At 38.8% G+C, this 16,673-nt stretch overlaps 1 protein-coding gene across 1 annotated transcript in view; it reads left to right on the top strand.

The window, feature by feature from the left end:
* DOK6 (docking protein 6) overlaps positions 1-16,673 on the top strand; it is a 409,710-nt gene that overhangs the window by 338,019 nt on the left and 55,018 nt on the right. The window lies entirely within an intron of this gene.

Genomic DNA, 16,673 nt, shown 5'->3' with positions numbered 1-16,673 from the left:
TTTTTGTTTTTGTTTCCATTACTCTAGGAGGTGGATCAAAAAAGATCTTGCTGTGATTTATGTCATACAGTGTTCTGCCTATGTTTTCCTCTAAGAGTTTTATAGTGTCTGGTCTTATATTTAGGTCTCTAATCCCTTTTGAGTTTATTTTTGTGTATGGTGTTAGGGAGTGTTCTTTCATTCTTTTACATGTAGCTATACAGTTTTGCCAGCACCACTTATTGAAGAGACTGTCTTTTCTTCACTGTATATCCTTGCCTCCTTTGATATAAATCAGTTGACCATAGGTGTGTGGGTTTATCTCTGAGCTTTCTCTCCTGTTCCACTGATCTATATTTCTTTTTTGTGCCAGTACCATATTGTCTTGATTACTGTAGCTTTGTAGTATCGTCTGAAGTCAGGGAGCCTGATTCCACCAGCTCCATTTTTCTTTCTCAAGACTGCTTTGGCTACTCGGGGTCTTTTATGTTTCCATACAAATTGTGAAATTTTTTGTTCTAATTCTGTGAAGAATGCCATTGGTAGTTTGATGGGGAATGCACTGAATCTGTACATTGCTTTGGGTAGTATAGTCATTTTCACAATGTTGATTCTTCCAATCCAAGAACATGGTATTTCTCTCCATCAGTTGGTATCATCTTTAATTTCTTTCATGGGAGTGTTTCCTTAATTTCTCTTTCAGATTTTTCATCATTAGTATATAGGAATGCAAGAGATTTCTGTGCATTAATTTTGTATCCTGCAACTTTACCAAATTCATTGATTAGCTCTAGTGGTTTTCTGGTGGCACCTTTAGGAGTCTCTACGTATAGTATCATGTCATCTGCAAACAGTGACAGTTTTATTTCTTCTTTTCCAATTTGTATTCGTTTTATTTCTTTCTCTTCTATGATTGCCATGGCTAGGACTTCCAAAACTATGTTGAATAATGGTGGTGAGAGTGGACATTCTTGTCTTGTTCCTGATCTTAGAGGAAATGCTTTCAGGTTTTCACCATTGAGAATGATGTTTGCTGTGGGTTTCTTGTATGTAACCTTTATTATGTTGAGGTAGGTGTCCCTCTATGCCCACTTTCTGGAGAGGTTTTATCATAAATGGGTGTTGAATTTTGTCACAAGCCTTTTCTGCATCTATTGAGATGATCATATGGTTTTTCTTCTTCAATTTGTTAATATGGGGTATCACATTGATTGATTTGCATATATTGAAGAATCCTTGCATCCCTGGGATAAATCCCACTCGATCATGGTGTATGATCCTTTTAATGTGCTGTTGGATTCTGTTTGCTAGTATTTTGTTGAGGATTTTTGCAACTATATTCATCAGTGATATTGGTGTGTTATTTTATTTTTTTGTAGTATCTTCGTCTGGTTTTGGTATCAGGGTGATGGTGGCCTCATAGAATGAGTTTGGGAGTGTTCCTTCGTCTGCAGTTTTTGGAAGAGTTTGAGAAGGATGAGTATTAGCTCTTCTCTAAATGTTTGATAGAATTCACCTGTGAAACCATCTGGTCCTGGACTTTTGTTTGTTGGAAGATTTTTAATCACAGTTTCAATTTCGTTACTTGCGATTGTTCTGTTCATATTTTCTATTTCTTCCTGGTGCAGTCTTGGAAGGTTATACCTTTCTAAGAATTTATCCATTTCTTCCAGGTTGTCCATTTTATTGGCATAGGGTTGCTTGTAGTAGTCTCTCAGGATGCCTTTTATTTCTGCGGTGTCTGTTGTAACTTCTTCTTTTTCATTTCCAATTTTATTGATTTGAGTCCTCTCCCTCTTTTTCTTGATGAGTCTGGCTAATGGTTTATCAATTTTATCTTCTCAAAGGACCAGCTTTTAATTCTTTTTTTTTTTAACATCTTTATTGGGGTATAATTGCTTTACAATGGTGTGTTAGTTTCTGCTTTATAACAAAGTGAATCAGTCATACATAAACATATGTTCCCATATGTCTTCCCTCTTGCGTCTCCCTCCCTCTCACCCTCCCTATCCCACCCCTCCAGGCTGTCACAAAGCACCAAGCCAATATCCCTGTGCCATGCGGCTGCTTCCCACTAGCTATCTACCTTACTACGTTTGTTAGTGTGTATATGTCCATGACTCTGTCTCGCCCTGTCACAGCTCACCCTTCCCCTTCCCCATAACCTCAAGTCCGTTCTCTAGGAGGTCTGCGTCTTTATTCCTGCCTCACCCCTAGGTTCTTCATGACATTTTTTTTTTCTTAAATTCCATATATATGTGTTAGCATACGGTATTTGTCTTTTTCTTTCTGACTTACTTCACTCTGTATGACAGACTCTAGGTCTATCCACCTCATTACAAATAGCTCAATTTCATTTCTTTTTATGGCTGAGTAATATTCCATTATATATATGTGCCACATCTTCTTTATCCATTCATCCTATGATGGGCACTTAGGTTGTTTCCATCTCCAGGCTATTGTAAATAGAGCTGCAATGAACATTTTGGTACATGACTCTTTTTGAATTTTGGTTTTCTCAGGGTATATGCCCAGTAGTGGGATTGCTGGGTCATATGGTAGTTCTATCTGTAGTTTTTTAAGGAACCTCCATACTGTTCTCCATAGTGGCTGAACCAATTCACATTCCCACCAGCAGTGCAAGAGTGTTCCCTTTTCTCCACACCCTCTCCAGCATTTATTGTTTGTAGATTTTTTGATGATGGCCATTCTGACTGGTGTGAGATGATATCTCATTGTAGTTTTGATTTGCATTTCTCTAATGATTAATGATGTTGAGCATTCATTCATGTGTTCGTTGGCAGTCTGTATATCTTCTTTGGAGAAATGTCTATTTAGGTCTTCTGCCCATTTTTGGATTGGGTTCTTTGTTTTTTTGTTATTGAGCTGCATGAGCTGCTTGTAAATTTTGGAGATTAATCCTCTGTAGGTTGCTTCATTTGCAAATATTTTCTCCCATTCTGAGGGTTGTCTTTTCGTCTTGTTTATGGTTTCCTTTGTTGTGCAAAAGCTTTGAAGTTTCATTAGGTCCCATTTGTTTATTTTTGTTTTTATTTCTATTACTCTAGGAGGTGGGTCAGAAAGGATCTTGCTGTGATTTATGTCATAGAGTGTTCTGCCTATGTTTTCCTCTAAGAGTTTGATAGTTTCTGGCCTTACATTTAGGTCTTTAATCCATTTTGAGCTTATTTTTGTGTATGGTGTTAGGGAGTGATCTACTCTCATACTTTTACATGTACCTGTCCAGTTTTCCCAGCACCACTTATTGAAGAGGCTGTCCTTTCTCCACTGTACATTCCTGCCACCTTTATCAAAGATAAGGTGTCCATATGTGCGTGGGTTTATCTCTGGGCTTTCTATCCTGTTCCATTGATCTATCTTTCTGTTTTTGTGCCAGTACCATACCGTCTTGATAACTGTAGCTTTGTAGTATAGTCTGAAGTCAGGGAGCCTGATTCCTCCAGTTCCTTTTTTCGTTCTCAAGATTGCTTTGGCTATTCGGGGTCTTTTGTGTTTCCATACAAATTGCAAAATTTTTTGTTCTAGTTCTGTGAAAAATGCCAGTGGTAGTTTGATGGGGATTGCATTGAATCTGTAGATTGCTTTGGGTAGTAGAGTCATTTTCACAATGTTGATTCTTCAAGAACATGGTATATCTCTCCATCTATTTGTATCATCTTTAATTTCTTTCATCAGTGTCTTATAATTTTCTGCATACAGGTCTTTTGTCTCCTTAGGTAGGTTTATTCCTAGGTATTTTATTCTTTTTGTTGCAATGGTAAATGGGAGTGTTTTCTTGATTTCACTTTCAGATTTTTCATCATTAGTATATAGGAATGCCAGAGATTTCTGTGCATTAATTTTGTATCCTGCCACTTTACCAAATTCATTGATTAGCTCTAGTAGTTTTCTGGTAGCATCTTTAGGATTCTCTATGTATAGGATCATGTCATCTGCAAACAGTGACAGCTTTACTTCTTCTTTTCCGATTTGGATTCCTTTTATTTCCTTTTCTTCTCTGATTGCTGTGGCTAAAACTTCCAAAACTATGTTGAATAAGAGTGGTGAGAGTGGGCAACCTTGTCTTGTTCCTGATCTTAGTGGAAATGCTTTCAGTTTTTCACCATTGAGGATGATGTTTGCTGTGGGCTTGTCATATATGGCCTTTATTATGTTGAGGAAAGTTCCCTCTATGCCTACTTTCTGCAGGGTTTTTATCATAAATGGGTGTTGAATTTTGCTAAAAGCTTTCTCTGCATCTATTGAGATGATCATATGGTTTTTCTCCTTCAATTTGTTAATATGGTTTATCACATTGATAGATTTGCGTATATTGAAGAATCCTTGCATTCCTGGAATAAACCCCACTTGATCATGGTGTATGATCCTTTTAATGTGCTGTTGGATTCTGTTTGCTAGTATTTTGTTGAGGATTTTTGCATCTATGTTCATCAGTGATATTGGCCTGTAGTTTTCTTTCTTTGTGACATCCTTGTCTGGTTTTGGTATCAAGGTGATGGTGGCCTCGTAGAAGGAGTTTGGGAGTGTTCCTCCCTCTGCTATATTTTGGAAGAGTTTGAGAAGGATAGGTGTTAGCTCTTCTCTAAATGTTTGATAGAACTCGCCTGTGAAGCCATCTGTTCCTGGGCTTTTGTTTGTTTTTTAATCACAGTTTCAATTTCAATGCTTGTGATTGGTCTGTTCATATTTTCTATTTCTTCCTGATTCAGTCTTGGCACGTTGTGCATTTCTAAGAATTTATCCATTTCTTCCAGGTTGTCCATTTTATTGGCATAGAGTTGCTTGTAGTAATCTCTCATGACCTCTTTTATTTCTGCAGTGTCAGTTGTTACCTCTCCTTTTTCATTTCTAATTCTATTGATTTGAGTCTTCTCCCTTTTTTTCTTGATGAGTCTGGCTAGTGGTTTATCTATTTTGTTTATCTTCTCAAAGAACCAGCTTTTAGTTTTATTGATCTTTGCTATTGTTTCCTTCATTTCTTTTTCATTTATTTCTGATCTGATTTTTATGATTTCTTTCCTTCTGCTAGATTTGGGGTTTTTTTGTTCTTCTTTCTCTAATTGCTTGAGGTGCAAGGTTAGGTTGTTTATTCGAGATGTTTCCTGCTTCTTAAGGTGGGCTTGTATTGCTATAAACTTCCCCCTTAGAAATGCTTTTGCTGCATCCCATAGGTTTTGGGTCATTGTGTCTCCATTGTCATTTGTTTCTAGGTATGTTTTTATTTCCTCTTTGATTTCTTCAGTGATCACTTCATTACTAAGTAGTGTATTGTTTAGCCTCCATGTGTTTGTATTTTTTACAGATATTTTCCTGTAATTGATATCTAGTCTAATGGTGTTGTGGTCAGAAAAGATACTTGAAACAATTTCAATTTTCTTAAATTTACCAAGGCTTGATTTGTGACCCAAGATATGATCTATCCTGGAGAATGTTCCATGAGCACTTGAGAAAAATGTGTATTCTGTTGTTTTTGGATGGAATGTCCTATAAATATCAATTAAGTCCATCTTGTTTAATGTATCATTTAAAGCTTGTGTTTCCTTATTTATTTTCATTTTGGATGATCTGTCCATGGGTGAAAGTGGGGTGTTTAAGTCTCCTACTATGAATGTGTTACTGTTGATTTCCCCTTTTATGGCTGTTAGTATTTGCCTTATGTATTGAGGTGCTCCTATGTTGGGTGCATAAATGTTTACAATTGTTATATCTTCTTCTTGGATCGATCCCTTGATCATTATGTAGTGTCCTTCTTTGTCTCTTTTAATAGTCCTTATTTTAAAGTCTATTTTGTCTGATATGAGAATTGCTACTCCAGCTTTCTTTTGGTTTCCATTTTCATGGAATATCTTTTTCCATCCCCTTACTTTCAGTCTGTATGTGTCTCTAGGTCTGAAGTGGGTCTCTTGTAGACAGCATATATAAGGGTCTTGTTTTTGTATCCATTCAGCTAATCTGTATCTTTTGGTGGGAGCATTTAGTCCATTTACATTTAAGGTAATTATTGATATGTATGTTCCTATTCCCATTTTCTAAATTGTTTTGGGTTCGTTATTATAGGTCTTTTCCTTCTCTTGTGTTTCTTGCCTAGAGAAGATCCTTTAGCATTTGTTGTAAAGCTGGTTTGGTGGTGCTGAACTCTCTCAGCTTTTGCTTGTCTGTAAAGGTTTTAATTTCTCCATCAAATCTGAATGAGATCCTTGCTGGGTAGAGTAGTCTTGGTTGCAGGTTTTTCTCCTTCATCACTTTCAGTATGTCCTGCCACTCCCTTCTGGCTTGTAGGGTTTCTGCTGAGAGATCAGCTGTTAACCTTATGGGGATTCCCTTGTGTGTTATTTGTTGTTTTTCCCTTGCTGCTTTTAATATGCTTTCTTTGTATTTAATTTTTGACAGTTTGATTAATATGTGTCTTGGCGTATTTCTCCTTGGATTTATCCTGTATGGGACTCTCTGTGCTTCCTGGACTTGATTAACTATTTCCTTTCCCATATTAGGAAAGTTTTCAACTATAATCTCTTCAAATATTTTCTCAGTCCCTTTCTTTTTCTCTTCTTCTTCTGGAACCCCTATAATTCGAATGTTGGTGCATATAATGTTGTCCCAGAGGTCTCTGAGACTGTCCTCAGTTCTTTTCATTCTTTTTTCTTTATTCTGCTCTGCAGTAGTTATTTCCACTATTTTATCTTCCAGGTCACTTATCCGTTCTTCTGCCTCAGTTATTCTGCTATTGATCCCATCTAGAGTACTTTTAATTTCATTTATTGTGTTCATCGTTGCTTGTTTCATCTTTATTTCTTCTAGGTCCTTGTTAACTGTTTCTTGCATTTTGTCCATTCTATTTCCAAGATTTTGGATCATCCTTACTATCATTATTCTGAATTCTTTTTCAGGTAGACTGCCTATTTCCTCTTCATTTGTTAGGTCTGGTGCATTTTTATCTTGCTCCTTTATCTGCTGTGTGTTTTTCTGTCTTCTCATTTTGCTTATCTTACTGTGTTTGGGGTCTCCTTTTTGCAGACAGCAGGTTCGTAGTTCCCGCTGTTTTTGATGTCTGTCTCCAGTGGCTAAGGTTGGTTCAGTGGGTTGTGTAGGCTTCCTGGTGGAGGGGACTAGTGCCTGTGTTGTGGTGGATGAGGCTGGATCTTGTTTCTCTAGTGGGCAGGTTCACGTCTGGTGGTGTGTTTTGGGGTGTCTGTGGCCTTATTATGATTTTAGGCAGCCTCTCTGCTAATGAGTGGGGTTGTGTTTCTGTTTTGCTAGTTGTTTGGCGTAGGTTGTCCAGCACTGTGGCTTGCTGGTCGTTGAGTGAAGCTGGGTGCTGGTGTTAAGATGGAGGTCTCTGGGAGATTTTCGCCGTTTGATATTATGTGGAGCTGGGAGGTCTCTTGTGGACCAGTGTCCTGAAGTTGGCCCTCCTACCTCAGAGGCAGAGCCCTGACTCCTGGCTGGAGCACCAAGAGCCTTTCATCCACATGGCTCAGAATAAAAGGGAGAAAAAGTAGAGGGAATTAGTAGAAGTATGAGGAAAGAAAGAAGGAAAGGAGGGAAGGAAGGAAGAAAGAAAGAAGGAAAGAAGGAAAGCAGGCAAGAAGGAAAGAAAGGAGGGAGGGAGGGAGGAAGGAAGGAAGGAGGGAAAGAAGGAAAAAAGACAGAAAGAAAGAAGATACAGTAAAAATAAAATAAAGTATAATAAAGTAATTGAATTAAAAAATTCTTATTTATAAAAAAAAAAGGGACGGATAGAACCTTAGGACAAATGTTGGAAGCAAAGCTATACAGACAAAATCTTACACAGAAGCATACACATACACCCTCACTAAAAGAGGTAAAGGGAAAAATCATAAATCTTGCTGTCAGAGACCACCTCCTCAATTTGGGATGATTCGTTGTCTAAAGGAGGGAAGGAAGGAAGGAAAGAAAGAACAAAGGTAAAGTATAATAACATTATTAAAATTAAAATTATTAAGAAAAAATTTTTTAAAGAAAACCATGGACGGATAGAACCCTAGGACAAATGGTGGAAGCAAGACTATACAGACAAGATCTCACACAGAAGCATACACATACACATTCACAAAAAGAGGAATAGGGAGAAAAATCATAGATCTTGCTCCTAAAGTCCACTTCCTTAATTTGGGATGATTGGTTGTCTATTCAGGTATTCCACAGACGCAGGGTATATCAAGTTGATTGTGGAGCTTTAATCCGCTGCTCCTGAGGCTGCTGGGAGAGATTTCTCTTTCTCTTCTTTGTTCTCACAGCTCCCAGGGGCTCAGCTTTGGATTTGGCCCCGCCTCTGCGTGTAGGTCGCTGGAGGGCGTCTGTTTTTTGCTCAGACAGGACGGGGTTAAAGGAGCTCTGGCACACTCAGGCTGGGGGGAGGGAGGGGCACGGAGGGCGGGGCGGGCCTGCGGCGGCAGAGGCCGGCGTGACTTTGCACCAGCCTGAGGCCCGCCGTGCGTTCTCCCGGGGAAGTTGTCCCTGGATCCCGGGACCCTGGCAGTGGCGGGCTGCACAGGCTCCCCGGAAGGTAGGTGTGGATAGTGACCTGTGCTCGCACACAGGCCCCTTGGTGGCGGCAGCAGCAGCCTTAGCGTCTCCCGCCCGTCTCTGGGGTCCGCGCTTTTAGACGCGGCTCGCGCCCGTCTCTGGGGTTCCTTTAAGCAGCGCTCTTAAACCCCTCTCCTCACGCACCAGGAAACAAAGAGGGAAGAAAAAGTCTCTTGCCTCTTTGGCAGCTCCAGACTTTTCCCAGGACTCCCTCCCGGCTAGCCGTGGTGCACTAACCCCCGCAGGGTATGTTCAAGCCGCCAACCCCAGTCCTCTCCCTGCGCTCCGTCCGAAACCGAAACCCGAGCCTCAGAGCCTCAGCTCGCAGCCCCGCCCGCCCCGGCGGGTGAGCAGACAAGCCTCTTGGGCTGGTGAGTGCTGGTCGGCCCCGATCCTCTGTGCGGGAATCTCCCCGCTTTGCCCTCCGCACCCGTTGCTGTGCTCTCCTCCACGGCTTCGAAGCTCCCCCCTCCGCCTCCCGCAGTTTCCGCCCGAGAAGGGGCTTCCTAGTGTGTGGAAACTTTTCCTCTTTCACAGCTCCCTCCCACTGGTGCAGGTGCTGTCCCTATTCTTTTGTCTCTGTTTTTTCTTTTTTTTTTTTCTTTTGCCCTGCCCAGGTACGTGGGGAGTTTCTTGCCTTTTGGGAGGTCTGAGGTCTTCTGCCAGCCTTCAGTAGGTGTTCTGTAGGAGTTGTTCCACATGTAGATGTATTTCTGGTGTATCTCTGGGGAGGAAGGTGATCTCCGCGTCTTACTCTTCCGCCATCTTCAATGTCCAGCTTTTAATTCTATTGATCTTTGCTCTTGTTTTCTTTGTTTCTATTTCACTTATTTCTGCTCTGATTTTTATGATTTCTTTCCTTCTGCTAATGTTGGGTTTTGTTCTTCTTTCTCCACTCCTTTTAGGTGTAAGGTTAGATTATTTGAGATGTTTGTTGTTTCTTGAGGTAGGATTGTATTGTTATAAACTGCCCTCTTAGAACTGCTTTTGCTGCATCCAATAGGTTTTGGATTGTCGTGTTTTCATTGTCATTTGTCTCTAGGTATTTTTTGATTTCCTCTTTGATTTCTTCAGTGATCTCTTGGTTATTTAGTAACGTATTGTTTAGTCTCCATCTGTCTGTGTTTTTTACGTTTTTTTCCCTGTGACCGATTTCCAATCTCATAGCGTTGTCGTCAGAAAAGATGCTTGATATGATTTCAATTTTCTTAAATTCACTGAGGCTTGATTTGTGACCCAAGATGTGATCCATCCTGGAGATTGTTCCATGCGCATTTGAGAAGAAAGTGTAATCTTCTGTTTTTGGATGGAGTGTCTCATAAATATCAATTAAATCTCTCTGGTCTATTGTGTCATTTAAAGCTTGTGTTTCCTTATTAATTTTCTGTTTGGATGATCTGAGGTAGCAACTTTGAATGATGTTTTTATCCCCATGGCTCTGCTGAATTTGGCTGGCTCAGTCACTGTGAAGAGGCTCTGTCTGCAGAGGTTAAAATCGGGAGTTTCAGCGTTAAGTAAACCTGAGTTTGAATATTAACTTTACCATTGCTAAGTTATGTGACTTTGGGCTACTTGCTTAATCTTTCTAAGCCTTATATTCTTTTTTTTTTTTTTTTTGCGGTACGTGGGCCTCTCACTGTTGTGGCCTCTCCCGTTGCGGAGCACAGGCTCCAGACGTGCAGGCTCAGCGGCCATGGCTCATGGGCCCAGCCGCTCCGCGTAAGCCTTATATTCTTGATCTCTAAAACGAGGATAATGGTACCTATCACAGCGCTTAAATGAGATCATCCACATAAGGTATAAAGATTCCATAATTACTAACCATTGTCAATACTAAATTTGCAGTAAGAAGTTTCTTTCCCAGAAAAGGGAAGCATGCTATCATACTACATTTTTTAACATCTTTATTTGAATATAATTGCTTTACAATGGTGTGTTAGTTTCTGCTTTATAACACGGTGAATCAACTATACATATACATATATCCCCACATATCATCCCTCTTGCATCTCCCTCCCTCCCACCCTCCCTATCCCAGCCCTCTAAGTGGTGACAAAGCACCGACCTGATCTCCCTGTGCTGTGCAGCTGCTTCCCATTAGCGATCTAGTTTACACTTGGTAGTGTATATATGTCCATGCCAATCTCTCACTTTGCCCCAGCTAACCCTTCCCCCTCGCCATCCTCAAGTCCATTCTCTAGTAGGTCTGTGTCTTTATTCCCATCCTGCTCCTAGGGTCTTCACGAACATTGGATTTTTATTTTTTTAGATACCATATATATGTGTTAGCATACAGTATTTGTTTTTCTCATTCTGACTTACTCTGTATGGCAGACTGTAGGTCCATCCACGTCACTACAAATAACTCAGTTTCGTTTCTTTTTATGGCTCAGTAATATTCCATTGTATATACGTGCCACATCTTCTTTATCCATTGACCTGTCGATGGACACCTAGGTTGCTTCCATATCCTGGCTACTGTAAATACAGCTGCAATGACTATTGTGGTGCATGACTCTTTTTGAATTATGGTTGCCTCCAGGTATATGCGCAGTAGTGGGATTGCTGGGTCGTATGGTAGTTCTATTTTTAATTTTTTAAGGAACCTCCATACTGTTCTGCATGGTGGCTGTATCAATTTACATCCCACCCACAGGGCAAGAGGGTTCCTTTTCTCCACACTGTCTCCAGCATTTATTGTTTGTACATTTTTTGATGACGGACATTCTGACTGGTGTGAGATGATACCTCACTGTAGTTTTCATTTGCATTTCTCTAGTGATTAGTGATGTTGAGCATCCTTTCATGTGTTTGTTGACAATCTGTATATCTTCTTTGGAGAAATGTCTATTTAGATCTTCTGCCCATTTTTGGATTGGGTTGTTTGTTTTTTGTTACTGAGCTGCATGAGCTGCTTTTAAATTTTGGAGATTAATCCTCTGTCAGTTGCTTCATTTGCAAATATTTTCTCCCATTCTGAGGGTTGTCTTTTCATCTTGTTTATGGTTTCCTTTGCTGTGCAAAAGCTTTTAAGTTTCATTAGGTCCCATTCGTTTATTTTTGTTTTTATTTCCACTTCTCTAGGAGGTGGGTCAAAAAGGATCTTGTGTGATTTATTTAATAGAGTGTTCTGCCTATGTTTTCCTCTAAGAGTTTTCTAGTGTCTGGCCTTACATTTAGGTCTTTAATCCACTTTGGGTTTATTTTTGTGTATGGTGGCAGGGAGTGTTCTAATTTCATTCTTTTACATGTTGCTGTCCAGTTTTCCCAGCACCACTTATTGAAGAGGCTGTCTTTTCTTCCTTCATTGTACATTCTTGCCTCCTTTATCAAAGATAAGGTGACCATATGTGCGTGGGTTTACCTCTGGGCTTTCTATCCTGTTCCATTGATCTATACTTCTGTTTTGTGCCAGTACCATACTGTCTTGATTACTGTAGCTTTGTAGTATCGTCTGAAGTCAGGGAGCCTGATTCCTCCAGCTCCATTTTTCTTTCTCAAGATTGCTTTGGCTATTCAGGGACTTTTGTGTTTCCATACAAATTGTGAAATTTTTTGTTCTATTTCTGTGTAAAATGCCAGTGGTAGTTTGATAGGGATTGCATTGAATCTGTAGATTGCTTTGGGTAGTATAGTCATTTTCACAGTTTTCGTTCTTCCAATCCAAGAACATGTTATATCTCTCCATCTATTTGTATCATCTTTAATTTCTTTCATCAGTGTCATAGTTTTCTGCATACATGTCTTTTGTCTCATCAGGTATGTTTATTCCTAGGTATTTTATTCTTTTTGTTGCAGTGGTAAATGTGAATGTTTCTTTAATTTCACTTTCAGATTTTTCTTCATTAGTGTATAAGAATGCAAGAGATTTCTGTGCATTAATTTTGTATCCTGCAACTTTACCAAATTCATTGATTAGCTCTAGAAGTTTTCTGGTAGCATCTTTAGGATTCTCTATGTATAGGATCATGTCATCTGCAAACAGTGACAGCTTTACTTCTTTTTTCCCATTTGTATTCCTTTTATTTCTTTTTATTCTCTGACTGCTGTGGTTAAAACTTCCAAAACAATGTTGAATAACAGTGGTGAGAGTGGGCAAACTTGTTTTGTTTCTGATCTTAGTGGAAATGGTTTCAGGTTTTCACAAATGAGGATGATGTTGGCTGTTGGTTTGTCATATATGGCCTATATTCTGTTGAGGTAAGTTCCCTCTATGCCTACTTTCTGGAGGGTTTTTATCATAAATGGGTGTTGAATTTTGTCAAAAACTTATTCTGCATCTATTGAGATGATCATATGGTTTTTATTCTTCAATTTGTTAATATGGTGTATCACATTAATTGATTTGCGTATATTGAAGAATCCTTGCTTTCGTGTGATAAACCCTACTTAATCATGGTGTATGATCCTTTTAATGTGCTCTTGGATTCTGTTTGCTAGTATTTTGTTGAGGGTTTTTGCATCTGTGTTCATCAGTGATACTGGGCTGTAGTTTTCTTTTTTGGGACTTCGTTGTCTGGTTTTGGTATCAGGGTGATGATAGCCTCGTAGAATGAGTGTGGGCGTGTTCTTCCCTCTCCTGTAATTTGGAAGAGTTTGAGAAGGATTGGTGTTAGCTCTTCTCTAAATGTTTGATAGAATTCTCCTGTGAAGCCATCTGGTCCTGGGCTTTTGTTTGTTGGAAGAGTTTTAATCACAGTCTCAATTTCAGTGCTTGTGATTGGTCTGTTTATATTTTCGATTTCTTCCTGGTTCAGTCTCGGAAGTTTGTGCTTTTCTATGAATTTGTCCATTTCTTCCAGGTTGTCCATTTTATTGGCATAGAATTGCTTGTAGTTATCTCTCATGATCCTTTGTATTTCTGTAGTGTCAGTTGTTACTTCTCCTTTTTCATTTCTAATTGTATTGACTTGAGTCTTCTCGCTTTTTTTCTTGATGAGTCTGGCTAATGGTTTATCAATTTTGTTTATGTTCTCCAAGAACCAGCTTTTAGTTTTATTGATCTTTGCTATTGTTTCCTTCATTTCTTTTTATTTCTGATCTGATCTTTATGATATCTTTCCTTCTACTAACTTCGGGATTTTTTTGTTCTTCTTCCTCTGATTGCTTTAGGTGTAAGATTAGGTTGTTTATTTGAGATGTTTCTTGTTTCTTAAGGTAGGATTGTATTGCTGTAACTTCCCTCTTCGAACTGCTTTTGCTGCATCCCATAGGTTTTCGGTCGTCGTATTTTCATTGTCATTTGTTTCTAGGTATTTTTTCATTTCCTCAGTGATGTCTTGGTTATTAAGTAGTGTATTGTTTAGCCTCCATGTGTTTATATTTTTTACAGATTTTTTCCTTTAATTGATATCTAGTCTCATAGCATTCTTTTCAAAAAAGATACTTGATACGATTTCAATTTTCTTAAATTCACCAAGGCTTGATTTGTGACCCAAGATGTGACCTATCCTGCAGAATGTTCCATGAGAACTTGGGAAGAAAGTGTTTCTGTTGTTTTTTGATGGAATGTCCTATAAATATCAATTAAGTCCATCTTGTTTAATGTATCATTTAAAGCTTGTGTTTCCTTATTTATTTTCATTTTGGATGATCTGTCCATTGGTGAAAGTGGGGTGTTAAAGTCCCCTAGTATGATTGTGTTACTGTTGATTTCCCCTTTTATGGCTGTTAGTATTTGCCTTATGTATTGGTGTGCTTCTATGTTGGTTGCAGAAATATTTATAATTGTTATATCTTCTTGGATTGATTCCCTGATCATTATGTAGTGTCCTTCTTGTCTCTTGTAATAGTCTTTGTTTTAAAGTATATTTTGTCTGATATGAAAATTGCTACTCCAGCTTTCTTTTGATTTCCATTTGCATGGAATATCTTTTTCCATCCCCTGACTTTCAGTGTGTATGTGTCCCTAGGTCTGAAGTGGGTCTCTTGTAGACAGCATATATACGGGTCTTGTTTTTGTATCCATTCAGTCAGTCTATGTCTTTTGTTTGGAGCATTTAATCCATTTACATTTAAGGTAGTTATCAATATGTATGTTCCTATTACCGTTTTCTTAATTGTTTTGGGCTTGTTATTGTAGGTCTTTTCCTTCTCTTGTGTTTCCTGTCTAGGGAAGTTCCTTTAGCGTTTGTTGTAAAGCTAGTTTGGTGTTGATGAATTCTCTTAGCTTTTGCTTGTCTGTAAAGGTTTTAATTTCTCTGTCAAATCTGAATGAGATCCTTGCTGGGTAGAGTAATCTTGGTTGTAGGTTTTTCCCTTTCACCACTTTAAATATGTCCTGCCACTCCCTTCTGGCTTGCAGAGTTTCTGCTGAAAGATCAGCTGTTACCTTTATGGGGATTCCCTTGTATATCCTACTACAATTTATTGTAGTTGTTAACTTTAAAATATTATTATAGAGTTTCCACTCTGCATGAAGATTTTGTTCTAAGCACTTTATAAAAATCTCGCTTTAAGAAATGGTTTTCTATGGAGCTGGAGGAATCAGGCTCGCTGACTTCAGACTAAACTACAAAGCTACAGTAATCAAGACAGTATGGTACTTGCACAAAAACAGAAATATAGATCAATTGAACAGGATAGAAAGCCCAGAGGTAAACCCACATACATATGGTCACCTTATTTTTGATAAAGGAGGCAAGAATATACAGTGGAGAAAAGACAGCCTCTTCAATAAGTGGTGCTGGGAAAACTGGACAGTTACATATAAAAGAATGAAATTAGAACACTCCTTAATACCATACACAAAAATAAACTCAAAATGGATTAAAGACCTAAATGTAAGGCCAGACACTAGAAAACTCTTAGAGGAAAACATAGGCAGAACACTCTATTACATAAATCACACAAGATCCTTTTTGACCCACCTTCTAGAGAAGTGGAAATAAAAACAAAAATAAACGAATGGGACCTAATGAAACTTAAAAGCTTTTGCACAGCAAAGGAAACCATAAACAAGATGAAAAGACAACCCTCAGAATGGGAGAAAATATTTGCAAATGAAGCAAATGACAAAGGATTAATCTCCAAAATTTATAAGCAGCTCATGCAGCTCAATATCAAAAAAATAAACAACCCAATCCAAAATGGGCAGAAGACTTAAACAGACATTTCTCCAAAGAAGATGTACAGATTGCCAACAAATATGAAAGGATGCTCAACATCTCTAATCATTAGGGAAATGCAAATCAAAACTGCAGTGAGGTATCACCTCACACCAGTCAGAATAGCCATCATCAAAAAATCTACAAACAACAAGTGCTGGAGAGGGTGTGGAGAAATGGGTACCCTCTTGCACTGTGGGTTCATTGTGTACATTGATACAGCCACTATGGAGAACAGTATGGAGGTTCCTTAAAAAACTAAAAATAGAACTACCATATGACCCAGCAATCCCACTACTGGGCATATACCCTGAGAAAACCACAATTCATAAAGAGTCATGTACCACAGTGTTCATTGCAGCACTATTTACAACAGCCAGGTCATGGAAGCAACCCAAGTGTCCATCGACAGATGAATGGATAAAGAAGATGTGGCACATATATACAATGGAATATTACTCAGCCATAAAAAGAAATGAAATTGAGTTATCTGTAGTGAGGTGGATGGACCTAGAATCTGTCATACAGAGTAAAGTAAGTCAGTAAGAGAAAAATATATACCGTATGCTAACACATATATGGAATCTAAAAACAACAAAAAAAAAGGATATGGAGAACCTAAGAGCAGGACAGTAATAAAGATGCAGACTTAGAGAATAGAAGACTTGGGGACACAGGGAGTGGGATGGGGAAGCTGGGACAAAGTGAGAGAGTGGCTTGGACATATATACTACCAAATGTAAAATAGATAGCTAGTGGGAAGCAACCTCACAGCACAGGGAGATCAGATCGGTAGTTTGTGACCACCTAGAGGGGTTGGATAGGGAGGGTGGGAGGAAGACACAAAAGGGAGGAAATATGGGGATATATGTATACGTATAGCTGATTCACTGTTATAAAGCAGAAACTAACACTCCATTGTAAATCAATTATACTCCAATAAAGATGTTAAAAAATATATATATAGAAATGGTTTTCTAGCTTCTAAAGTTCGAGAAAAACTAAATCTAACTCTAAATC

This window comes from Stenella coeruleoalba (genome assembly GCF_951394435.1).
Source record: "Stenella coeruleoalba genome assembly, chromosome: 14".
Classification (NCBI taxonomy): domain Eukaryota; kingdom Metazoa; phylum Chordata; class Mammalia; order Artiodactyla; family Delphinidae; genus Stenella; species Stenella coeruleoalba.
Note: the sequence above shows the minus strand (reverse complement) of the source record. Positions and strands in the feature narration are given on the sequence as shown.